This window comes from Neopelma chrysocephalum, unplaced genomic scaffold, assembly GCF_003984885.1.
Source record: "Neopelma chrysocephalum unplaced genomic scaffold, ASM398488v2 Primary Assembly neopelma1_25, whole genome shotgun sequence".
NCBI classification, from domain to species: Eukaryota; Metazoa; Chordata; class Aves; order Passeriformes; family Pipridae; genus Neopelma; species Neopelma chrysocephalum.
Genome location: NW_020897694.1, coordinates 46,093,517 through 46,120,263, shown reverse-complemented (window position 1 = coordinate 46,120,263; position 26,747 = coordinate 46,093,517). Strand labels below are relative to the sequence as shown.

At 42.5% G+C, this 26,747-nt stretch overlaps 1 protein-coding gene across 2 annotated transcripts in view; it reads right to left on the bottom strand.

The window, feature by feature from the left end:
• Positions 1–19,567, bottom strand: part of TBL1X (transducin beta like 1 X-linked) — a 206,147-nt gene extending 186,580 nt beyond the window's left edge. For both annotated transcript variants that reach the window (XM_027675136.1, XM_027675139.1), the window contains exon 1: positions 19,146–19,567. The gene's annotated coding sequence lies outside the window, so the exon portion shown is untranslated. The remainder of the gene's footprint in view (positions 1–19,145) is intronic.
• Positions 19,568–26,747: the final 7,180 nt, after the last annotated feature.

Here is a 26,747-nt window from a genome sequence, read left to right as displayed (position 1 = left end):
ATGTGGTAGTTGTTGTTTAACACAGCCAGGTGTTCTATTCTGGGAGGAATAGACAGACAGACAATGCCAAATTGCACAGTAGGAAAAGGTTCTTCACCTTGCATGGTTGGGCACTGGAACAGGCTCCCCAAAGAAAATGGTCACAGCACTAAGCCTGGCAGAGGAGGCATGTGGACAATGCCCTTAGTCCTATGGTTTAATTTTAGGTAGTCCTGTGAGGAGCAGGGAGTTACACTTGATGATCCTTATGGGCTCCTTCCAACTTGAGATATTCTATGATTTTATGAATGCAAACCATAGATTTTGTTTCTTAGGAAAACCTCAATAATGTTTAGACATATGATGCTCACCAACTCAAGATCCCCAAGCTCATTCGTGCTACCCAAGGAAAGCTTCTGGACTGACCTGCCATTTAGTTTTCACCATACAAACTCTGGCTTCTGCTGGCAAGTGCTCAAATCAGACAGAACTCACTCTAGCTGTAGCTGTCAATGTGCCCAGTGTATACAAATTGATTATTTCGGTTTCTTTTTCTTCTCAACCTTTTCATACTCTTACATTCAGGCAGTGCACTGAAATGGCTACACTTGTCAGCAGAGCAAAACACCTACAGAACATAACACTGCACAGCACTGCAGCCAGTCCAGCCACTCCACAAGGGAAAACCATAGTGCTCTACATGCACCTCCTAGTCACACAAAAGTCCATGCTCGTATTCCACTCTGAACAGCTCTATTTTTAATAGACAACTGGATTTTTAAAGGCAGTAATACTGAGATTTTAATCAATTCTTAAATAGGATGAATCCATTAAAATGTTAGTTATTTGAACCGAACTGTGCTGGTGACTAATATGCCTGGTTCCTCGATCTATCTTAACTTTGAAGTTACAAAAATATACAGTAAATGAAGCTCTGGATGATGATATTTAGCTGTTTTGAAATTTCCTTTATGTTCTGCCAACTTCAATTCTGATTTGGACTAGAATGATCACTAGTAAACAATAATCTGGCATGCACTCATTAGCAGAAAAACAAACAATATATTTTTAAAAATACAATATACCAGATAAATTTCCATTTCACAGTAGAAGACATCAGCTTCCAGTCCAATGTACTGTCTTTATTTTGTTGCTGATTGCACAAGTGGCAAAGAAATACTCTATTACAAATTAGGCTTTTAGCTCTAAGATCTTTTATTTAGCTATTGCTATTTCTTCTCTCCCTTTCCCCCCATTTTAAGAGATACCATTAGTGTGAGATCTTCTCAATTTCAAACAAGTGGGGTACAACAGTGTCACAGGTTAAATCGACTGTAATTCTTATGTTTGCTTTTATGGATTTGAAAATGATTTTTGAAAATGATTTTTGACTCAAAGACTGAAAGTATATTTTTAAATATGTACACGTAATAAAGAATGAGCAAAGTATGATTGTTTTAAAGCTTATGCTCCCTTTCGCTTCTAATTAATAGTATCTTTGTTATTTTAGGAGCCTCATGGGTATTTAGAGGGCTAAACTGCAATAAAACCAAGGTACATAAATGAAACCTATTAAGGTTGTCTTAGTCAATAAAATCTAATTGCATCAAACAACAGCCACAGCCAATGGACAGCCCCTGCCAGTGTGCAGAAGAGGAAGAGGAGGAGAAGGAGTAGGAGGAGGAAGAGGAGGGCATGTCCTGCAGCCCCTACCACCCAGGAAAAGCTGTCATGCATCCCTCTTCCCCAACTCCTGCCTCCTCCAACCCTGCCCTCCCACACGGAGCACCCCAGCCCTCCTTACCCACCAACAAGAAGCAATCTGACAGCAATACTTTAACAGCCATATGGCTGTGCCAGGCAAATTTGGCCTTACTGCTTCATACTGTTGCTGTTAACCTCCTCCCCCTCCCTGGCTTCCCAGAACATCTGACAGATGCATGTTCTCCTGGGAGAAAAACAGTGGCTCCCTCAAATGTGTCACACTGTCCCAGAAGATGCTTTACCCTGACCAGGGGAGACTTGTGTGCAGCAACACACACGAGGAGCTGGCCATGGCAATATCTGCAATGCCTTGCAGCCTCTGGCACTGGGGACATGCGACACACACAGCCCCACAACTCTGGAAAATATGGTGAACCATGTATTTTACGAAAAACATCCACATTGCTTCTCAAAATGGGTAAATGAAGCCTAATGCCTACCTTAGACAGAAAGTCTTTGAAAAATTGTGTGTTTCATGCAAGAGGAAAAAAGCCCCCCAAATATTTACAAACCACTCAAACTCTGCCTATACACTGTCTGGGAATTCTGAGTTCCCTTTTTCCTACATTATGAACCAGACTGCATATTTACAACTGTTTCCTTCATCTGACTAAACCTTCAGCTGCGATTCCCACACCTGTCTTTTCATTCTACCCTTTGAATACCACTATAATTTATTCAATTCCTTTGGTGACAGGCCTCCTTCATCTCAGAAGGGAGCATTAACTTCTCTAAGGGTTGTAACAGGAGGAAACTAACCATGACTAGACAATGTTTGAAATATACACTTCTTGCTTTTAGTTGCAGAATGAGTCTGCATTGCTGGTGGATATAAAATTCAGATAGGAGATATGGAGATAACTTGAAAGAAATTTTCAAAGCACAATCCTACATAGGTATGCCTCATGAGCAATTATCAGAGTTGCTAACTTCCTCATTACTAAATGCTGTGTTATTTACATAGAAGCCTCACAAACTTGTTCTTCCTTAAGAGCACTGAGGGCAGCAGTCAAATATTCCTCTGCCCAGTCCTTGCTGCAAGGGAGCTGGAGGTACACAAAGATTACCACAAAGATGAATCAGAAGGCCCAGCAAGTAGGTGTTCACTGCCCATTGAAAGCTCTTAGTTACTGGGTACTGTTTTTAAAATCTACAAAGTAGAAGTAAGATGGATTTTAAAACATTTCTAGTCCAGACAGGAAATTCTTAGAAATTATAAACTAGTAATTAGGGTCAAGTCCTAAACATACACACATTAAGCTTTCCCCACACAAGTGCTGCTGTTTACTCCTGTGAAACTATTGTGTATACAATTAAGCACAGACATAAATATTGAATACCTACAGCCACATCCTATATGAAGGAAATGTATGGCTTTCAATAAAGATACATTTTTCACAGATATATTAAGTATATAAATACATTTGTAAGACGTCTTGCTTTTGGGGTTTTTTTTAGTCACACTCTTTAAAACTCAGACATATTCATAGAACCATAGAATGGTTTGGGTTGGAAGACACCTTAAAGATCATCTAGTTCCAACCTCCCCACCATGGGCAGGGACACCTTCCACTAAACAAGGTTGCTCAGAGCCCCATCCAACCCGGCCTTGAACACTTTGATTCATCAAAATGCAGCTAACAACACTTTGGTTTTAATGTTAAGGGAGAAATGGCTTTACTAAGTTAACTTTTACACTGAAGTAACTTCAAGGAGGAAAAAGACATATTTGTAACTAGCAAAGAGATCAGTTCTTGGCTCTAAACACAGCTCCTTTTTAAATCAGTGTCAACCTGTACAGTACTGGCAATCATAAAACAGCTAAAATGGTCTGCAAACTGTTACAGAAACAACTGGAATAACGGCATACATGTCTACGTCAGGAAGCCTTATAGACAACATCAAAATTTTGGCCTAATTTTGATCTTATATCACCAGGCATAATCAGCTCCTTTATATAAATACTCTTTTTATTATCAGCATTTTAATTAAAATGCTTACAATTATAATGACAAAATTACAGTTTTTTAAAATAAGAAAAATTTATTTACTGGAAAATAAAGCATATCTTTCTAGCAGCCAAAAAAATAGATATGATCTAAAAATTGCATTGCTTAAGAAAAGTGAGACAATTCTTTGATTTAAAAGACTTGAAAACACTAATATGTCATTTCCCTTCTCTCCAAACATACACCTAAGTGTACCAGAAGAACCACAAATAGCAACTGTTCCTATGAGAATGTTTTTCATGAAAAGTTCACTTTACCTCCCACACACGTCAAGTTGACAATTCAGAATCAATTCAAAATGTAAGCACCTATGTCCTAAGACAACCCTCAGTGCTCAGTTAACATGTCTGTCATCTGCTTAATTTTGGTTTGGTGAGGGACGCTGGGGGTTGTTTTTTTGTTTGTTTTGTTTTGTGCTCTTCTGGTTTACTTTCACAGGGCTTTTTTTTACAGATTCATCAACACAACAATTTGTAGCAATTTATAACACTTGCAGAACCAATTTCCCTCTTTCAGAAAGGCCAATGCTTAGTTAAAGGCTGACAACTGGTGCTGTGTAAATGCTTACCTTCCAAGGGATCACAGCCTTTTTAAAGCTGTTCTGCTACCAGCTTCAACCAGACCTACCACCAGTAAGAATCAGGGAAAAGATCAAACCTGGGAGAAAGCTGGCATGAGTGCCTCTCTCCAATAAAACTGCACCATATCAGCACTGTTGTTTGCTTCTCTCTCTCTCTCTTGTTCCCCCCCTCCAAAGGGAACATAAAATCTAATAAGCAAAGCAAGACCTGCAGATCAAAACACAATTTATTTCTCACCAGTGTGATGTGGCACACGAACACCTCACCCAACACCACTTTTCACAGGAAGCAGGCTAGCCGAGAACAAGCTTTGAAACTATCAGGTTCAAAAACTGTGAAACCAATGGTGAGAGAAACCTTTTTGAAACAACAATTGCAAAAGACCAACGAGGCCAGCTAGGTGAGGGTTCCTCCTGCAAGGACCAGCTCATGCTCGTTTTCTCTAGGTTATTATCATCTACTTATAAAAGGTCTCTTGAAACAGTAGCTTTCCATGAAGTATCTTTAGGTTTTCACATAGTCTGGGAAGATGGGGTTTCTCCTTATTTGAATGCAGTTAGATGCTGGTCCAACTAAGCAAAATGCAGGTGTTACTGATCGGCTGAGGTTGAAGAAACAAATTAAGTACTAAACTGGCCTCTTTCCATTACAAGCTGCATATGCCTCCGTGACACTGTTCACTGGGGCTTTATACTGCATCAGCCAGACTCATAACTAAGATTTCTAAGAAATTCTGTGAATCAAAAAATAAGTACTAAATAATAATTCTAAAGAAAGTTATTAAGTAGCATCTGTAGTGTTGAACAATTAACCCAACTGTTTTGCTAAGTCAACAATGCCATTTTGTTATATTGATTTTGGCTGTCAAAGACTTGTTACTAGCAAAAAAAAAAGATGACAACCACAACTTTAAAAGTATGTCTGAATTTTCATAGTTTCTGTGGCTTGAAATTAATTGACAATATTTAACCAGCCTACAGTATGGTTCATGCAGGCAGACATTCTCAACCTAAACAAAAAGAGAAAGAAATGAGAAGCCCAAGCTACTATTTTACAGGTCCTGAACTTTTCTGTAGACAGGAACAGTACATCCCAGTTTGTTCTTCTCATCAAATTTCTTTTAATAAATATCTTCTACTAAGCTCTCAACCAACTTGACAATATTTCTAACCTACAAAGAAAAAAAACAAACCCTCAAGCAAGTGCAATTTGCATGTAATTCTTATATAGTACGGTTCATCATGTGATACTACTAATTTCTAGATATTTATACATATAGTTAATATGTAAATCTATCTAATTTTAAGAAGCATTTGAGGTTGGGTTTTTTTGCATTAGGCCACTATACATCATATCCTTGTTTCTTTAGTGTTTCTGCTTGTTTAAAGAAGAACAAGATTCCCAGTTCCTACTATTTCAACCACAAAACAAGTTTTCATGTTTTTTAAGTCAGGAAATATTTGTAATAAATAGTAAACTAAATCACTACTACAATAATAATACACCTTCCCACTACATCAAATGTTACATTAAATAAAACTAAGCACATATGGTAGAAAAACTTGCTACCAATTTACAACAGAGACCCTCTAACCTCGATACAAACCATACACCACCTGGACAGACACTCATATTAAATGTGACAAGCTGCTGCTGAGGATCAGGGCCAAATTTTGCCCTTTCAAGAAACATACAGAGATGGGGAAAAATACCATGCATCTATATACAGACTTGTAGTAGTCACTTGGTAGGATCTTTTTCTTTAAGGCTCAGGGGAGACCTCATCACTCTCTACAACTCCCTGAAAGGAGGTTGTAGCCAGGTGGGCATCAGTCTCTTCTCCCAGGCAACCAGCAGTAGGACAAGAGGGCATGGTCTTAAACTGTGTCAGGGGAGGTTTAGGTTGGATATTAGGAAGATAGTTTTTACAGAGAGAGTAATCAGACATTGGAATAGGCTGCCCAGGGAGGTGGTGAATTCACCGTCCCTGGAGGTTTTTAAGATGAGACTGGATGTGGCATTTAGTGCCATGGTCTAGTAACCACGGCGGTGTTGGATCAAGGGTTGGACTTGATGACCTCGGAGGTCTTTTCCAACCTGGTTGATTCTATGATTTTTTTTAAACAGCGCTTTATTTAACTTTGGGAAAAAAGAGGGAGGTGACCTTCTGTTGTCAGAATCTTATGATGCACTCCTGTATTAAGGCTAATTACTTATCCAGGCACTAAGCAGCCACCAATTTCTCCAATTTCAACTGTGGCTGTACCTACCCAAGGCTTCCGAAAAACAAGCCCCTTATTTAGCTATCTATATTCAAAAACATTGGCTTCTAAAGCACCCAGCTAGTACACACTCTAGAGACACAAATTATTAACAACATAATCAGCATGAGCCATAGCCAGTATACAAACAGTCTTGAGTGTGTGTCATAAAAGCACAGGGATAATGAGGTGCAGGTAACGTTCGTGTTTACTTCCATTTATGTTAAACTCAACAGTCTGATATCGCCCGACAGCAGCCCCAAACAACCTCTGGCTTTAGATCCAGGTCACTACAGGAGGAGTGCAGTACTTTTTTCCTAAAAATGTAGTCAAGAGAGATATTACCATGTTTGTCCAGGTTGCTGGTGGTCCAGCTGAAGAAGCCTACAGCTTTTCCAAAAGCAGTTTAATGCCTCTAAATGCAGATTGGATGGCAGCCACAGCTATGCAGGAAAGTTTTAAGCAATTAGCTGCCCTTGGAAAAAAACCCAACTGTATAGTCTGAATTACCTTTTGCACTGCATGTGCTAGGATGGTCTTAAGACTGAGGGTAACAGCTGTTATCTCAGTGGGACTGTCTTTTTTTGTGTGTGTCATAATTATACGGTAATATTTCTGGAGGGTAACAAATTTTAGTCAGAAAGGAGAAACAACAAGAAGCTGAGCCACGTCAAGTCCCAGTGACAAAGATGCTGGAGTGACAAAGTGGAATTACTGCACTACTTGGAATAAACTAATAATGTCATGTATAGCATACAGCTTTAAGAAATCCAAGAAAGCAAGCTTCAGGGAAGGAAATCGCACGTGCACAAATATTGATAACAAATAATAATAAACAGAAGGTCTGTTCATTACATTAGAACCTAGAAGAAATCATTATTCATCTGCCTGCCTGCTCAGCCTGTATTTTAGTGCAGGTTGCAGGAAATAATTTTCAATACTGACAAAAAAAAAAAAGAAAAAAAGACATGGAGGTGGATGGCTATGTGTATCTGATTTCATCAGAACTCTGAAACACAAGTGCTTGAAACCAGAATGATAAATGAAGGACTACAAAACAGATTAAACCCACTACAAAATCAATGAAAAAAAAATGCACGTATATACACGCATTACATGTAAATTAGAAAGAGAGACTCATCATAAGCTCCTTGAGCCAAAGGTTATCATGCTGAAAACAGAAAATCTAGTTAGCAAAAATATTTTGATTACGCAACTTTCCCTTTGGAATAAGCTAGCAAGAAGGAGTCAAATTTTCTTTTAGATTGCCTTTTATAGGCAATTCTTGAAGAAAGTATAGCACTATTCATGACTTTCAGTATTTCTAAAAATGTCATATTCTAATTACAAAGTGCTGTTAATCTTTTATTCTTATGCATACACACAAAACGCTAAAATATGGTTCATTACATTTCAATCTAAGAGATTAACACATTGCCATTTATTTTTATTGGCAGTGTGCCCAAATACCCCAGATCTGCAAGACTGATAGTGAAAAGGAAAATATTTCTGGCCTCAAAACAAGCAGATCTATGGTTGCCTGGAATGCGTAAACAGCCAGAGCCTGTTTTACTTCCCACCCCCACTCTCACCATACACACCTCCTCTACCTAACCCCTCCTAACATTAGCAAGCAGTGCTGCTCTCAAGTAGAGGAGAAAACAGAAGTGTAGTAACATCAAATAACAAAATTCTTGACATTTTAAGACGCAAGAATTTGGATTTACTGAAATGCAATGTTGCCATATAAATGGTTAGACTCTAAAAGCAAAACCAGTACTGCACAAGACCCAAAAAAAAACCCAAAAAAAAGAAATGGAAAAATCAGTTGAGCAGGCTTCCTATGTGACAGACCTGATAAACACAAACTAAGGGAATCCAAATGCTCCTCTATAGATTATTCTCTGTGCAATTAAAGATCAGCCAAATCTGTGTTCTGTCAGAGAAAATACCCTTCACAGCCCTACGTAAGAGAAGGGATATTTTCATAAATATCTACACAATGTAACAAAACTGACACCAAAATTTAATGTTGGTATCAATTACCCTCTGTGAAAACACGGATTATTACTTGTGTAATGATATTCACACCCACAAGTAAGTCATAAAAATAGATATCATCACATCCTTAAGAAGTTTACAATACAATTAGACAAAGGATCTTTTAATTCTTTAAATTTGTGGGCCAATAAAGATATCTTGTACAGCAAATTTGAACTGAATGACAACAGGCTTCCTGTTTTTTTTAACCCGCAGATCTCTATAAAAACAGTCCTACTGCTTGCAAACCATGGTTTGAAACTACAGAATTAGAGAACTGGTGAATATTATTGTTGTTATTTACCTAGTAGCTTTAGTCTTCAAAACCAAATCAAACAAAAATGTACCCAAAAAAAAAAAGTGGGGGGGCAATTAAAAGAGCTGAGCAAATGGCTGTGTATGATGGGAAGCTCATAAAACCGCAGAGAATAAAAAGGGAAAACTTGTGGGGAAAAAAACAAATGTATAGTACAGAGTCAAACACTGAAAGGCAGTTTCATAATGTTGTTTACAAATAACAGGTCACGCAGCTCTCCTACTTTTCCTTCTATTAATTTTACCGGTTCTATGAACGTGTTTGGCTAACATTCAAAAGAACATATCCATAGACTAATGAGGGTAAAATGATGGCTCAAAGGAGACACAAGCAAACGGTCTGTCAGCAGACTGTTTGCAAACAGTTGAAATCAATAATAAATTCAATCTAACCAAATGCAATGCATACAAACAGAAGTTAAAACACTGAGGCAACTGACAAATACATAAATGATGTTTCAGGCCACAGGGCATACTTTCTCACATAGGTTAGCACGTTAAACAGGTAGGCAAGATATTTGCTCCACTTGGGACACCAGAAAAATAACCCTATGTATTTCCAGAGACAAAAATAACAATTAAGACAATGCTAATCGCATAAATAGTTATATATTTAAGACAACTATCTGTAGGATGTTTAAGTCATCAAATGAAAAAAAGTTAGAAAATTTATTTTTAAGGTTGGAAAAATAAATGCAATGATCCTTCTGTGTAGTTTTCCTTATCTACTGCAGACAAACAGAGCAAGCACCCCAGAGAAAAATAGTACATTAAAATAAAATACACACACCACATCACCAGTACACAGACATACCCATTCTAGGGGGTTTTTGCATTTAGGAGCAGGGTAATCTTCGTATTTTTTTCTTTGGTCAGCATCTGCTGTGAAGGATGAAGTGTTACAATATGCACTGTCAGGCTTCTGCCTTCCAGCAGAGCCTCCCTGGTGTCAACCAAGGCAGCTGGAGGACCCCTACCCACAGAAGGCTTTGCTTAGCTGGCATTAACCAGTTGGCTGAGGAAGGTTTGGCACTGCTGTCTGTGCAAAATAACGAGAGCCAGACTGCTGAGATCCATGGCAGAACAGACTAGAGGAAGCGCAGCTCCAGCCTGCGGCCAGCACAAGGCGCAGTCGGTGTACCTGGGCTGGGGACACCTGTTGCTGTGTGGGAGCGTTGGTGCGCACTCTCAACAGAGGGCATGGCCTTCGTAACCCCTACACAAAAGACAACCATCAGGTGCCACATCTGAGATGCTGGGCTTCTTATGTGGTACGTCACAGTTGGCAGAACAGTTTTGAGACTATCCATGACCTAGACAGGCAACACTGAGATCCTCTCACCGCTGCTTGCCAGTGCCTTATGGGTGGTTGCTGCTAGTGTTTGTTAGACCTTTTAATGTGGCCTTCCCTGAAAAACTAAGGACACTTAGTTTTATGACTGAAAAAGGTCATAGGCTCCAACCATCCAACTAAGCTGGTCGCTTTTCAATGTATGTGTTTGCAACCTTAAAATTGCTAAGCCTTACACTTTATACTGTGAAATAGTAAGCCTAGTAAATTTCAACATAGCCGACACAGCTCCTTGCACACTGTAAAGAAACTGGGCTCTAAATCTGGACTAAATGTTTTTCAGCTACAGAAACTTCCAAGAACACTGTGAGGATTCACATAAGAATGGTATTCAAGACAGACTTCGGAAGTTATGCCATACAAAATATACTACTTATGTGGGTAGGGGAAATGAGAGGGACACCATGATCTCTGTTTTATTACAAGAGCACTGACTGACAGACTAAACCTAAAAGTGCATCATCCATTGCTTTAAAAATGGCTCAGAAATGTTTGCTTAATCAGACAAGAAACTGTGCTGCCATCATATAAGGCCTGATCCTAGAAGTTTCCTGCACAAGCCAAATATATTTTTGCAACATCAGACCACAGCTATAACAAAATTTGCTGAATGTTCAGAACACAAATGGATCATCAACTCTGTCCTTGCCGAAGTTACACAGGTATCGTGGAGCTGTCAGAAAGAACAACTATGGCGCACAGAAAATATCCATTTAAATTAAACCTCTAAAAGTTCACTGGAAATCCCAATAGATTTTTTACTGGATGGGGGAGGTAATAAGAAAAAAAGTTTAAAAGTAATTACAAAAAGGTTGAGAAAAACCAACAAAGTCTTGTTCTGAGGCAATCTAATACCCTAAACCCAACTCTGTTAGCCAGGAAACTAATTTACAGATTAATAGAAGATTAACATATTAAAGCAATCATTACTTCTAATTCTAAACTGAACACTGAAAGGGAGATAAAACTTTTTTTTCATAGTTTTCCTTTTATACCCTGCTACCCTAATTGATAAACTAATGAAAAATAGGATTATATTTTAGTAAGCAGAACTTTACATTCACATGTTTTAATAAACTAGCAACAAAATAAATAATGTATTTTAATCTTTAAAATTCTTCAAAAGCAGTCATTACTAAGATCTTCATATCAGTTCTGTAGGACGGTAAGCAGGTAACATTCCACCATAAGTGGAATGTAAATTATTTACCCGGCTGTGGAAAGGAGTGCCCTATCAACTGCCTTGTAAAGATATTAAGGAACAGACTTTTTTTTTCTTTTCATAGACATACATTCAAATTTACTTTTAGAAAAAGGAAAAATGTTGTACTTCAAAATCTCATGGCAAAATGAATACAGGAGCAAACAACTACAAAATCATTCAACACAATTATCTGAGCACTCTTTAAATAGATACAGGATATAGGCCATGGTATTACTTATAGTAAGAGGAAATTAAATTTCTTTCTTTCACTCTGGACTCCATGTCCATAAACACCTGCTATGCACAACAAACCTTATCTACAAACCCACCATTCAGCACATATGATCTAATTGACAATGTATAACTGCATTTAATTGCATGTTGCCATTAGAGAACACATAACACTTCCAAATTTCAGCTGGCTTTTAAACTGAAAATATATGCTGTTGGTAACATGGCAGATACCACGAAGGATTTCTTGTTTAGTCTAAGTAAAATTTAAAATAAAAAATTTAATCCACACACAAATACATTAAACATTAGAAAAACCAGACACACACAAAAGCAGTATCTGTAACCACAAAATAACGTATTATAAAGTACCCACATACCATATATACTACCCTCCTAACACTGAAAAATGCACAGGAATAAATGTTTCGAAGACACATCATCTTAGCCAAGAAAAAAAACATTAAAAATACAGTTCAGAAAACTGATTTAAAATTGTCTCCAAAACTAATTTTTGGACTACCTTTAAGGCTATCCGTGTACATATACCTATGTGCACATGCACACAATCACATACGGCAATTAGTGTAGTTCATTTTAAACAATTAATACTTGCAAAACTGCTTCTTATTCTACAATCCCAGCTGAGACTATGTGCTAACACAAGTCTTGCTACTAATGGGTCTCTGGACACACACATATCCTCTGCCAGTAGCAACCAGACTAAACCCACTGGTACAGTGAACAAGCTACTTGTAGTTGCTAAATGACACTGAAACTATCGTGTAGTTATAACAATTCCTAATTCTGTTACCGACATGCATGAATTTTCAAAAAAAAAATCCATACTTTTACTTCACTTTATAAAAATTTCATGTATTCATTAACTGGGCCCTGTGGAGGTCAATTCTTTTGGAAGAACATCTTTCCAATTATTTTGCTATAGGCTACAGGGTAGTGTTCAAATTGACACACTCATCACTGGACACTTCTAAGCATGAAACACAACAACAGCTGTATACATGTTACTCATAACACTGCAACAGCTCCCTTTCAGCAGTGCCTCTATAACATGATTATTCTGTTCAGAAACATAAATCATAAATAGTTGGCTTCACTCTTGAACAAGAGAATATTTTGCAGAGTCTCCCTTCAGTGGCAGAGGGTTAATGAAGAGCTGATAGTGCTACACAGCAAACTGTAGCAGAAGGCAAAGTTGTACATCCAGTGCAGTTTACTGCCGCCAAAAAGGAGCACAACAAATATATTATTCTGCAGAATGACAGGGAATCTATCCACCAAAGTAAAATCCTCTTTGTTTTCTTGAAAATAATGACAAAGGAATATTTTACAAGTATTTTTAATGCCTAAGGGAAAAAACGTTGCTTTTTTTGCTCTATCAATAACTTATTGCAGGTATGGGAAAGTTCTGTTTTGATAGAAAAAAAAAATCATATTTGATGTTACCACATATTTTCATCTAATAAAATTATGATTTTATATAACAAAATGCATCCTAAAGCCACTACACAGTAATAAGAGGTTAAACTGTAACTAAGAATTAGCAGCTTAAATGAAATTTAGGTCAGTAAATGCAATCTCATTTCAAATGGCAGTGGAGTGATGTACAGAGTGACCACTACATACTAATGGAGAACAATGCTCTTTAAATGCCTTGTTCCACCTTTCAAAAGCAAAGGGTCAATAAAATTTACCACTTAATTCGACAAAACTATTTTGATGAGCATATATATATACAGTTATTAGACATTATAAGTCTACTTGTCTTCTCAGAAATAGGCCACAAGTCATATCATCGAAGTATCAAGGCACTGTTTTGTCCATGTGTTCAGTGTGCTAACTTCTCACAGCAAATGAGTAACGTTCAACACTCAAGCCAAACTGTAGTTATGCAATGCACTTCGCTAAAATATTAAAATAACTGTTTCTTCATACTACAGTACTATCGTCATAATTTTGAACTGCATGAATACCACAGGGCTCTTCGCATAAATTTCTGTTGTAACTTCACATAAATTATCACTCCTTACATAGACTCCAGTCTAAATAGGACAAGCAGACACATATTAATTGTCCATACTACAAACAAAGTCAAGAAATAGGGTTAAACATCGTGATGCCCCTTTTTTTTGCATTAAGTCAACAGGATTATAAAGATGGAAGCCATATCATCAAATGTTCCTAACCCCAAGCCTCTTTTCCTGATGCAATCATGCTCATAACCCAAAGTAAAGAAAGGGACTAAGAGCTGGGATCTAAGCAGAAGATATAAAAGGCAATATATTCTTCTCTTGTCAAATAACAAATGAAGAAATACAATACCTGTTGCTACAGTCCAGTATTTTTAGTATCTCTTAAAGTAAACAGAAATAAGCACAGGAAAAGCAGTGCAAGAAAAGTAGCACAAAAGGCCTGTGCAGCTCCACCTTCAAAAACTGTCACATACTCCATCCATTATGGAGTTAAACTTGCTTTCAATTAAGCTAACAAAAGCAATTTTATACTTCTATGGAATCACTAAACATTGGTAATTATAATTTATAAATCTCCATCTAGGACAAAATCTCTACACAAGAAGAAAACTGGTAAGAAACTATGACCTTTTCTTATTGAACACCCTTCTTTTATTGCTCCTAGCTTTTACACAGCCCTAGCTTTGGGAGGTTTCTTGTCATTGTAAAACCAAATACTGTTAGTCATCCTTAAATTAAATTCCATTATAATAATGACCAGAAAGCAACAACAACAAAAAACCAACCAACCAACCAAACAAAAAACAACAACAACAACAAAAAAAAAAAAAAAAAAAAAAAAAAAAAAAAAAAAAAAAAAAAAAAACAAAAAAAGAAAGCCTTTAAAATATTCTCTTGTCTACCGAAGAAAAGAAAAATAACCTAAACACCATTTTTCACCTTTGGATGTTTGTTTCAGTATCATCAAAATGCCAAGACTTTGTACTGACAGGAAGGCTGCTAGTAGAGTCCTAGTCCCAATGTTTTTGTTTAATTTCAACCAACTTGTCCAAGTAGGCCATTTGGTAGAAACCTATAAATGGCACCCAGGGGGTATGGGTTCTTGCTGTAAAGAGGTCAGCTATTTCCTCCTAACTAAAAATAGGCACGATGAGGGAGGGGAAGAGGGAGTGGAGTTTTAATTTAGCAGATGAAAAAAGAGTTTACAAAATTACTTCCATCTTGCCTCATAACGAAGATTATGAAAAAAAGAAGCTGTCCCAAGAGTTACAAAACCTGGATCATTTTATAGGCAGGCTGGCGTACATAACCTAAAATACCAGGAATTAAAAGAGCAATAGTAAAGAGAATCCAGGATATGGATCACATGTTATGATGCCCACCCCTCTTCACACAGAGCAGACAGATTTATCAGCAACAGTGCTGCCAGGTGTTAACAACTCTCCTCTCTCCTACCAGCTGAGATCACACCGTGGCCATGGCTGTGCAGATAAGGCACTACAATCGGCTGCTGTTCTCCTGAGTCAGTTTTTTCCATCATTTACCCTCCTGGCTTTTTGTCTCCCTCACTTACTCACATTACAACCTGTTCAGGGCGAGAACTGTCGTCTACAATTATTCCCAAAGTGGCCCTGATTTGAATGGGGGCCCCTTGGCACTACTAAAACATAAACAACATTGGTTTTATAAAGCATAAATTCTAACACTGAACTCTTTACAGCAGCAAATAGCAAGAGCTAACAGCACCAAAGCACATTTGCACTATCTGTGGCAAAGGCCAGGCTAAACCCTGGGATGGGTTTTCCAGCCTCATCCCCACAATGAACCAAATTCATTGAACGTGTCGCTCAATCCTAAGTGTATCACACCGCTGACTTATCTCAGACACTGAGAAACAAGATCCCATCTGCACTGAGGGATGTTCTCCTCTACTCCTCCCAAGCTCAGGGATGACAGGCCTTTAACAGCTGCTGCTGACAGAGGAGAAGTCTCTGTTCAGGAAGCTCTCCCAGGAGACATGGCACTTTAGACTTATCAAGTGGACAAAAGGTCTACTTCAGTCCCCCGTCATCACAAAAATGGGAAAAGCCCATCTGTAAATCAATGACAGTACCAAACCAACATGAAGCTGAGTCCAGGGAGGTTTAGGAATGGATATCAAGCAAAGATTTTTCACCCAGAGGGTGCCTAAGCACTGGAACAGGCTCCCCAGGAAGTGGTCACAGCACCAAAGCTGACAATGCTCAAGAAGCGTTTGGACAACGCTCTCAGGCACATGGTGTGACTCTTGGGGCTGTCCCGTGCAGGGCCAGGAGCTGGACGCCATGATCCTTGTGGGTCTCTTCCAACTCAGCATATTCTATGATTCTATGAAAACTGGGCAAACTGGTAGAGCAGAAGCCTGACAGTTCCAGGTGCAGACAAGTTTCCCTTCCTTATCAAGGATTTAATCTATATTTGCTCCTTCAATACTCTTTTTGTGGAGAATACTTGCAATTGGCTGAAAAGAAGAACCATAGCATAACTCTCAGCAGTGGCATAGCAGAGGACATTGGAGCTACTTAATTGGGTGGGGGAAGGGCAGAGGATGTATTCAGACAACAACTTATCTGCAGAGTTTTTTTACGTCCTAAGAGACCTGTACAGTTGTGCAGTTGCCAGTGTTTACACGTATGCATAATTTTTAATCCTTTTTGCTTCCGAAACACACTTTTTCATCTTTTGAGAGAAAAAAACAACCTCAGAATCATAGAATATCCTGAGTTGGAAGGGTCCCACAAGGATCATTGAGTCCAACTCCTGGCCCTGCAAAGGACAGCCCCAAAAATCACACCATGTGCCTGAGAGCATTGTCCAAATGCTTCTTGAGCATTGTCAGCCTTGGTGCTGTGACCACTTCCCTGGGGAGCCTGTTCCAGTGCCCTGGGTGAAGAACCTTTTCCTAACATCCAACCTAAATCGGCCCTGCCACAGCCTCATGCTGTTCCCCCAGGTCCTGTCGCTGGTCATCACAAACAAGAGATCAGTGCCTGCTCCTCCGCTTCCCCTCGAGAGGAAGCTGTAGGCTGCAATGAGGTCTCCCCTCAGTCTCCTCTAATCTGAACACACCAAGTGATCTCAGCTGCTCCTCATACAGCCTCCCCTCTAGACTCTTCACCTTTTAGATGCTCTCTAGTAACCTTAGATCCTTCTTATACTGTGGCACCTGAAACTGCACACAATATTCAAGGTGAGGCTGCACCAGTGCAGAGTAGAGCGGGACAATCCCCTGCCTTGACCGGCTGGTGATGTTTTGCCTGATGCACCCCAGGTCATGTCTGGCCCTCTTGGCTGCCAAGGCACTGCTGATTCATATTCAACTTGCTGTCAACCAGGACCCCCAGGTCCCTTCCTGCAATACTGGTCTCCAGCATCTTGTTCCTCAGTCTGTCTGTACATTGAGGGTTGCCCTATCCTAGATTGTTGCATAGCTCACTGAAGGTGTTAAAAACTGAAATGACTATAGTAGCTCTGCTCGAATCTCCACTGTTTTTGCCATTATTACATGTAGCCCAAGAGAGGTTTAACGCATTTTTGATGTGATAGCAACCTCCCCCTCTCGCTTTCCCTTTTCCTCCCACCCCCTCTACAAATCTTCTGTGGGAAAGCTTCCCTGTTTTACTATTGCTGTCTTTGAGATGTTGCAATTATTATCTGTAATTGTTTAAGAAAAAAAATCAACGCCAAAACACACACTAGGACAAATCCTGCTCTCTTGCCAACAACATCTGCTATCATGGAATAAATATATTTAGTTCAAAACCTGCCCAGTGTCTCTGTACATGACAGAACACTGACTGCAGGACAGGGAGAGGCCTAAGCCCAGCATGTGCAGTCATACGGTAAGCAAAGTATGTGACGTTAAACCTTATATATGCCACAGGAACAGTCTCAGTTAAAGGATTGCTAATAAATCGAATAAGGAAGAAAGATATGATGTTATATTTATCACGACTAAAGCCCTTGTATTTATTGCCTACAACCAGATCTCCCCCTGGCACAATATATTTATTTTCATACTATTAGCCTAAAACACCAGTCTTGACATTTTAATTTTACACTCTATTTTATTTGAAAACATCACTCTTTTCAAAGGGATATTTTAGGTTTCTGCAGCATTCTCTTTTTTTGGGGGGGGAGGCGGTGGTGAGCCCCGCCGAACATCCCGCCTCCCCTCCCCCACCGCACACATCCACATCCACACTCCAAGGCTCGTTCGTCAGGAAAGGAGAAACGCCGTACGAATCCTCGTGGAGAACACCGAGAAGCATGTTAAGGCAACACATAAAGGGAAGCCTTTATTCCGTGTAAACGCCGACTTTGAGAAATTAATATGCAAGCCGAACTTTTAGGGTGTGGCTTGGTGTTTTCCCCCCTTGTTGCGCTGTGCAGGATGCCTGCCCGAGAGCCCAACAACATATCATTAAATAGGTCAAGGGTCACTCGCTTTACATCACACCACACCAATATTCAGCCGCGCACCGAACCCATTTATCAGCCCCACCGCCGAGATTGAGCCCGCAACACAAAATGGGGACCCGGCTCAGCCCGGTGACAGAAGCCGGGGGCAGGGTGCCCACGGGCCCCGCCGCTCCGGGGCTGTGCACGCCGGCCCGGGACGTGCAACAGGTCGCAGCCCCGGGCCCCGAGGGGCTCCCCCGCACCCCCTGCCCCGCCGGCGGCCGCGGGCTGGGAGCGGGGCCGGCAGAGCCCGCGTCTCCAGGGGGTGGGAATGGGGGCTGGGGGGCGAGGAGGGGGAACTTGTTTACCTACTTGGAAGTAAACTTCGATGTAGGGGAGCGACCGGCCCCTCCGCCCGCTGCTGATTCAAGCCCTGGCGATGAATGGGATCCCCTCCCCCACCCAGGCTCTGCAAACTCCACACTGGAGCGTGAATACCTCGCATTCCCCCTCACCCCCCTCCCCCGAGCATTTATTTTTTTTTAATTAAAAAACCCACAATACTACCTCAGAAGTAGGGAGAAACTGCCCACCCCCTCCCTCCCCACGCCCTGGGGTCGCTCTGCCTGAGGGCAGATGCAAAACACCCACCACAGGCACGGCAGTCCCACGCACACACATCGCCTCGGCCCAAAGAAAACACCCCTAAAACCCTCGAACAGACCCCAAAACCTCCGGGTTCAAAAAAACTTCGTCATAACAAGCAGTGGCTGAGCGACCCCCTCCCCCCCGGGCGGGTCAGGCTGCAGAGGGGGCGCCGGGGGCAGCGGGGCCCGGGCTGGGCTGGGCTCGGCTCGGGGGGCTGCGCCCGGGAAGCACTGGCGTGAGGAAAGGGGGGGGGGGGAGAAAAAAAGGAGGGGGAGAAAAAAAAACATTACAGGGTCCCCGGGATGAATAATCCGCCTCGGGAACTCACCTCGCAGCGCAGCGGGCGTTAAAGGCACAGCTCCCGCTCCCGCGGGCGGGGAGAGCCCCAACTTCTGCGGGGGGCGGCGGCGCTGCTGCTGGCGGAGACTTTTCCTCACTTGCCGCGCATGGTGCAACTCCTCTTCCCCCGGGGTCCCGGCCAGCCTGCCAGGAGGCTGCGAATCCCCCCTCGCCACCGCCGCCGCCGCACACGCCTCCTCCCCCCCCTCCCCTCCGCGCACAGGCGGCACAAGGAAGTCCCGGAGAGTGGGAAGGGGGAAACGGAAAGTTTTGGGGCGGAATGGCGGTGAGGGGGGGGGGGGTTGGCGGGGCCGGTGCGGGTGCGCGGCGGCGGCAGGAGCAGCGCCGAGGGGGAGCCACAGCCGCGCCCGGGGCCGCCGCCACCGGGCGGGAACGAGGGAGGTGACGGGGGGGGGAGGGGGCGCACCGGGAGGGCTCGGAGGGCCGGAGTGGGTGGGGGGCGAACCAGACGCGCCCTCCCCCACCCGGGTCGGTCCCGCACGCCGGGACGCGCGGCTCGAGGAGGCGCCGCTGCCAACGGCCCCGGGGGTGCCCCGGGGTGGCCGCTGAGCCCTCGCCCCCGCTCTGCCTGCGGTTGTGTTGTGCTTCGACACCCCCCGCAACTGAAACAACTGTGACACACCACGCACACACGGAGGGCAACCCTGCCCTCCCCTCCCCCGCCGGTGCCGGCCCGGCGCGGGGGCACACGCGGTGCCCTCTCGCCCCCACGCACGTTCGGCCCCCGCGGGACCCGCTCGGGCTGCGGGGGCGGTTGAGGCCGGTGGGGCGGCGCTGCCCGCAGGTCACTGCGGGGCGCGCTCTGGCCCTGGGACACGGCGGCTCGTCACGGGCGCGGTGCCCGGCGGGGAGGAACGGGCAGCGCCGCGGGAGCGCTCCCCGCACCGCACAGCGATGCTCCCCGGTGCCCTGTCCCGGTCAGCGCCCCAGGGGGCGGGCGGGCTGTGAATCAGCACAAACGGGCTTTACTGCTTTATTGCCGGAGCGCAACACCCGCGGGGCACCAACGCTGCGGCTCTTCAGCCTCCAGCGTGCCCGTCTCCCACGCGTGTCCCCGTGTCCCGTCCGTGTCCCCCCCCACCGCCCCCGGGCGGATGATGCAACGCGGCTCCATGTGCTTCCCCTCCCCCGCCCGGCTCCCGGTTTTTTTCCGCCTGGCGGGTCACCCGGCGGCTGATTGATTCTCCTTTCGCGCTGCCCCGTCACTCGGCGCTGGAAAGTAAATAACAAGTTGACATCATTACCGAGCTCCGCAGGGCCCCGCCGCTACCGCACCGCCGCGAGTAGCTGCGCACGCCAAACCGCGCCGCGCCCAGCCCCCCGCACACCGCGCGGCGGGGCCGCTGCTCCCCCCCTGCCCCCGCCCCGGGGGGGACCGCACCCCCGACACGCCCGAGAGGGGGCCGGCCGGGGCAGGGGCTGCCCGGCTGGTTTTGGCGGTCTTCTTCTCCTTCCCCTCCCCCCACCCTCAACCCTCCCCCCGGGCTCATGGCTAATGTCATGCAAATAATAAGATTATCTGGATGTTGCCGGGGTGTCTGCCTCGGTGGGCTCGTCGGTGACAGTCAGACTCACGCCGCCCCAAAAGTCATATTTATTATTGTGGTTTGTTGTTTGTTCCCCCCCCCGACCTCTCCATTCTTTTTTCTCTTTTGCTCTTATTTTCACATTAAAAGGAATTTCACGCTTGTTACACATTTAGCCCAAAGCCTTCGAATGTACTGTCACCCAGTGTTCTTATGGAAAAATACGACGTCATCCAAGGCAGGACAACAAAGACCGTTGCTACATATATTCACGTATGTGTTGAAACCAGAACTCTTGATTCATTGGGAAATGTTACTGCGGGCTGATGTGATTCATTTTCATATTCAGAACCTCGGGACTGTAGCATAAGGCCATCAGCACTCAGACAGACATACATACAAACATGTCTCTCCTTCTAAGCAAGCTCCTATTTGCCTTACTTTTTTCCAAAAGCAAAATCTAAGTTACATTTTACTACTTGACAATGTAAACAAACAAAAAACCCTCTCCAGATTCATAGTGAGATGGCTCAGAATTTTTGGCTCTTGTGCTTTTTATTTGTTTGCTTTCTTTTAAAGTGCTATGGGCTTACAAATGAGGTAAACTCATCAGAAAATGGTCATAAGTCAAGACTTGCAGAGCTTCCAAGTCGCAGTCGCCCAGCAAGGAAGTTGAGACTATTCTCACTCCTGCACTCTGTGGGGGGCGATTGAGCTCTCACCCCTCTATGAGGCCCAGTCCTTGCTACTCAGCCTGACAAGGCTGGCTCAGCACGGCCAGCACTGTGGCAGCAGCACAGGAGGGCTGCGTGGTAAGGAAGCACGGAGACCACCGGCACCAGCAGGCTCTGGTGAGAGGTAGCACTACAGGTCCTGGCACAGCCTTCTGAGCCATGTATTGAGTTTTTCACTGCTGAGGAGCAGCACATGCTCATCCTACACTGCCTGGGTGCTCTGGCCATGTACCTACCACAGTGTCCAAACCTCCGGCTCAGAAAGCCACCGTGTCCCAGCCAGGCACCTGGACAGCTGGCCCCAGGCTGGCCAGGGCCCAGCCACACCTCCTGGTCTGCTGAGCAGGCAGGGAGACAGGCAGGGAAGGCTGGGGTGGTGGGGAACTGAAGGTACTGTGATGGCGAGGAAATGAAATTGCAACCTCATAGGGATACAAGGAAGCGACTTTTTACTCTTTTCTAACTGGGCACAGCCCCCCACTGCCTGTTATCAGCAGAGTGTAAGTCAGTCCTGCAGGAAGCAGGACAAGCAGGAGATGGCGAGTCTGAAGGGCTGCATCTGTCTCACTTTCTGAACTGGTTCCTGTGGCCAGGAACCCTCTGTATATAGCTGTGTCTGAGCAGTGGCAGCAGCCGGTGTGGTGCTTGCTACACCAGGAAGCCAGGCAGGCTCAGCTATCCCCGAGGGAGAAGAGGTTAAATATCGATGTAATGCTTGCCGAGAACTTAAAATTAAGTCTATCAAGGCAGGCACTTTTTTCAAGCTATGCTTGGCTAAGAGGAGCTGCAGAGACCCATCAGAAAGATTTATTTTTTTCCGATTAAAATGAAAAAAACCCCCAACTATAAAGTGATAGTAGAGTAAAATGTAGAAGAGTGAATCACTACTCTGGCCATTGCAATAATTTTGGCCTTTGTGTAACAAAAGACTCCAAAGTGACCACATATGAAAGAAATCACCATTTTTTTAAAGAGCCTTGTTTTTTCAGTTTCATAACTAGTGATGCCGCAACGGTGATCAGCGGCAGTGCTTCGGCCCTGCAGCTCAAAACGAAGGGAGACAGAGCTGTGGCTTCTTACCCTCTTTAAAATGGAAACCCTAACCTGAAACAATCAAAGTCAAGGGCCAGCAGGGTTGGCCTACTGGGGAGATAATGGGATCACAAGACAAAATATTTTGCGTTTTACAAGATGAAAGCCATTGTTATTTTTCTAGTGCTTCATCATCTTGTATTGTGTTGGTAACCGTTCCTATGTTTTCCCCCCACACCATGTTCTTCTGTTCTCTAACTAAAAGTAACTTCTCTTGAATAAATGAATAATTCAAAAATTAAACAATTCTTTTGACAAAAAAAAGGTGCCTGAAATGCAAACTAATTATTTGCTCCTGTAAAGAATGCGGACCTGCCAATTAAGTTTTTAAGACATTTCATATACAAACTTTTGATACAATAGTGAAAACTGAACTGGTGTTTTAACTTGAAGAGATGCCCCAACAGTGTTGGGGTAGAGGTGCAGTATGCCATTCTTCTGTTGCAATGTGTAGATATCCTATGAATGGAAATGTGACATGGTAGGAACTGGTTCTGCCACAATTACAAATATGTTAAAGACAAATCCCTAGCTTTCCTATTATGAGATGTCATGCCAGACTATTTGTGGTTGGAAAGTAAAGACTTTTAGCACATTATTATTATTACTATTTAGCACATCTGTGGCAGCAAGCTTTGACTTCTATTTTGTGAGCATCTTTACAGTATTTGATATTCTTCAGGTAAATGTTCTCATGGAGTCACTCATGCGAGCAACTGCTTTGCAGCAACAAAAAACGGTTTCTCATTTAGCCACTTATTAATACCAAGAGTTTCAATTTTAAAAGGAAATTCAGATTGACTAAGATATTTTCAGGAATCAAGACCATACTGGTATTTTTTTTCTTCACATATTACTTCATTGATATCTTTGAACTAGACTGAAAGCTTTTGTTTAACTCACGAACACTTGTGCAAGTAGATCCCCTGAGTAAAATGACATTATCAGAAATAAAAAAGGAAAGTGGAAGACCTTGTTTCAAAGTTTTTGGAATGAGGAACCATCAGGTTTCTTTTGTTTTTGGAAAGCAAGCATGGTCTGATCCTTTTTCTATCCTATTTCTCTCCATAGTTTGCTTCATGTGGCCTGTAATACCCACACTTTGTAGTGATAATTTTTCATCCGCCCTTTTGAGATGTAAAGATCTAGATTCCTCAGGCTTTAAAAGGAATTCAATCTAATCTAATAATCTCTGATAAGAATTTTGATGCTATTACGCTGTTGCAGAGATTGCAAACAGGGATCCACTATTCATAGTTCCTCTCCCATATGCCATTATACAATCAATGCCCATCTGCTGCTCAGGGATACTGAGTATTAGGTAAGCATCACAGCAAATGTATTTTTTCGTCTTTGTATAAGATGATAACGTATTTGATGATTCTTCCAAAGTGCAGTTTCAAAAATCTATGTAAGTCAGGGTGACACTCCCATCTACTATATGGAAGATATTGTTTGGTATGTGGAACATGTAATTGTTATTACTTAAGGTAAAATAAATCAGAAACTTTGATGTATGTAATCTATACTCCTCTGATCTATTTAGTAGGCCGACATAAAGGGCTGAGTTAGCAGTATGGGTCCCTTAGGATCCTCAGATGGAACTGAGATTTTTTATGTTGCTCTCATTTACTCTTAGAGACAGTTTGGCCTCCTGCCAGTCTGAAATAGAATGAAGAGAGGGGTGATCTTCTCTTTCTTTGTCTTCCCTCATCCATGCAGTGTTGCATGGTCCCAACTGTGCTGTCTGGGACAGTTTTTCATTTCAAATCTTTTTTCTTCCCATGAAAGATTTTTAGAAGAGAAAGTAGTTCTACCTAGGAGCTGGCTGCAGAGAGTGAAACATCTAGAGAGTGAACAGGATCAGTTCTCCTGCAGAGAAGCCAGACTTACACCAGTGTTGTCCATGGATGTGAGAGAGGTTAACCATGTATCATGACCCTTAGTTGCTCAGGTATTCTGGAGGTGTATGAATCCTGAGCATTATGACGGTGCTGTCAGATGTCTTCCCTGGTCCTGTGAGGATAATCTTACCCTCTGAGACCAGCAGCAGGAGCAGCCCTGCTCGCACACTTCTCAAAGTGGCTAAAGTGAGGTGGGAACCAGGAGCCTACCCCTGGAGAAGGCCTTCCTGAAGATCTTCCTGAAGAATTCTTGTTAATGCTGGTCTTTGGGCCCCAGTGGGGACTTTGTCAGGAAAAGCCTCAAGGAGATCCCAGTTCCTCTTGAGGAGTGTGTGTGCAGAGAAGCAAACAAATGACATAGACATGTTTATGTCTAGATAAGCAAGTAGCTCAGTACAGATGGGCAGGATGAAACTGATTGTAAGGACCAAGCATCTGCATTGTGCCAAAGTCAGCATCTGGATGCCTCTTGGGGCTGGGGGTGTTCAGCCCCAGGCTGGTCCTGCAGGCTTCCTGACAGTGGTCAGTCAGCTGGAGCACCTTGAACACACTCCCAAGGTTCACTGGCTGTGTTAGTTCACCCAAAGGGAAACCAGTTTTCACGCTCAGAAATTGCTCTGCTCTGAGTACCAAAGCTCAGCAAGGGGAGTGAGGAGATTAGTTTCAGAAGTGCACTCCTGATTTAAACTGCGAGTGGTGTAGATGCAGTCTGTGACAGTTCCCTGTTTATACTGACATTGCGTTGTGTAATATTTTACACTTTAAAAGGTTCCACTTAATTCAGTGGGATTACTCAGGATTTAAAGCATGATTCACTGTTGTAAAATGCAAGACATATGGATTGCTTCCCTTGCCAAATGCAAAATTTTTGGTTCAAGAATTCTAAAATAGTTTTTCTTTACACAATCTCTATGGCTACTGAAGCACACAAGGTATGCTGTATCATTTCTAGATGCAAGCTGCCATATTTGGGAACAATGAATAGAGGGGAGGATTCTGAAGAAACTCATATATATGATGCTAGTGCTGGCAGAAAATTAACCTTGTGTAGTGCCATGGCCAAAAGAGCTGCTGCAATACTGGGTACTCAGAAATGGACATATCAGGAAGGAGAACAGAGGATATACAATCTTTCTGCTTGGCACTGGTGGTGTGATGTCTGCTAAAGCAGTTCCATTCGATTATCTGCACTTCAAGAAGGATGATGGAGGAACTACAGAGAAGAGCACTGATAATGACAAAAGGATTGGAAAAAGGCTTATTTTTAAAGACAGTGATCCATTTAACTTATCAATGAAGAAACTCAACTCTCTGGAAGAATGAATGTGTGGGAAACGAGCTAGCAGAGGACTCTTCAATCTATCACACAAATGCAGAGACATCTACAACTCCAAGTTACAGGCAACTAGCAGGTTTTTAAGAAAATTAACCAGTGAAACAGCTGGTGTGGATATCCTCTGACTGGAATCTTAAACCAAGCATTTCTACTGAGCCTCAAAAGGCACCAAGAAGTCCTATGGCCCATGATACAATGTTGTATGCTTAGAGCAAACTATCGCAATGGTGCTTCCTAGCCTTAAAATCTTCAAGCACAGACCTCTGGGAAGTGGTAATTTTGAGAAGCCAAAGTGTGGTTGACTGACTATTTACCTATTGGTTTATTTAATACAAATTTTCATTAAATATGTTGTTAATATTCTGACAACAGAGAAGTTTTACGATTTGCACATGCATTATTTTTGCAGGTGTGTGTGAAGTGGACTATCTTTCTATTTTTAACTGGATAGCTTTGTATAAAACAAACACTTTCCCTGAAGTTTTAGGATTATGGTTTTTTCGTATTCCAAAAGTTTTCCCTAGGACCTTATCCAAAAAAGAGAAGAAACTAAGGATGAACTCCAAACCCTTTGCTCTCGCAGTAAACCAAACTATTACAAATGTAATGATTGAGGCCTGCTTTTCAGTCTTAATTTCCATATGGCCGTAGTTGAGCTGGTACAGTTTAGAGCCTCTGTTCTTAGGTTCCAGTGCTTTACATGGGCATGAATAAAAATGCACAAGAGGGAGAAGAAACTCAGTTAATTTTTGATGATTAAATTAAAAATAAAGTACTAGTAAATGTTTAAAAGACAGTATTATGGTATTCAAAATGCAATAAAAATTAATATTTAAAAATTTGAAATATACTTCCTAATTCCATGCTTTGGCCAGCTGTATTTAACAACTGGATACTTAAGTTAAGACATTCAGGTACCAGATCTATTTTTAGTCTCTGTCTTATTCTCCTTGAAACCAACAGTGGTTTTGCTACTAC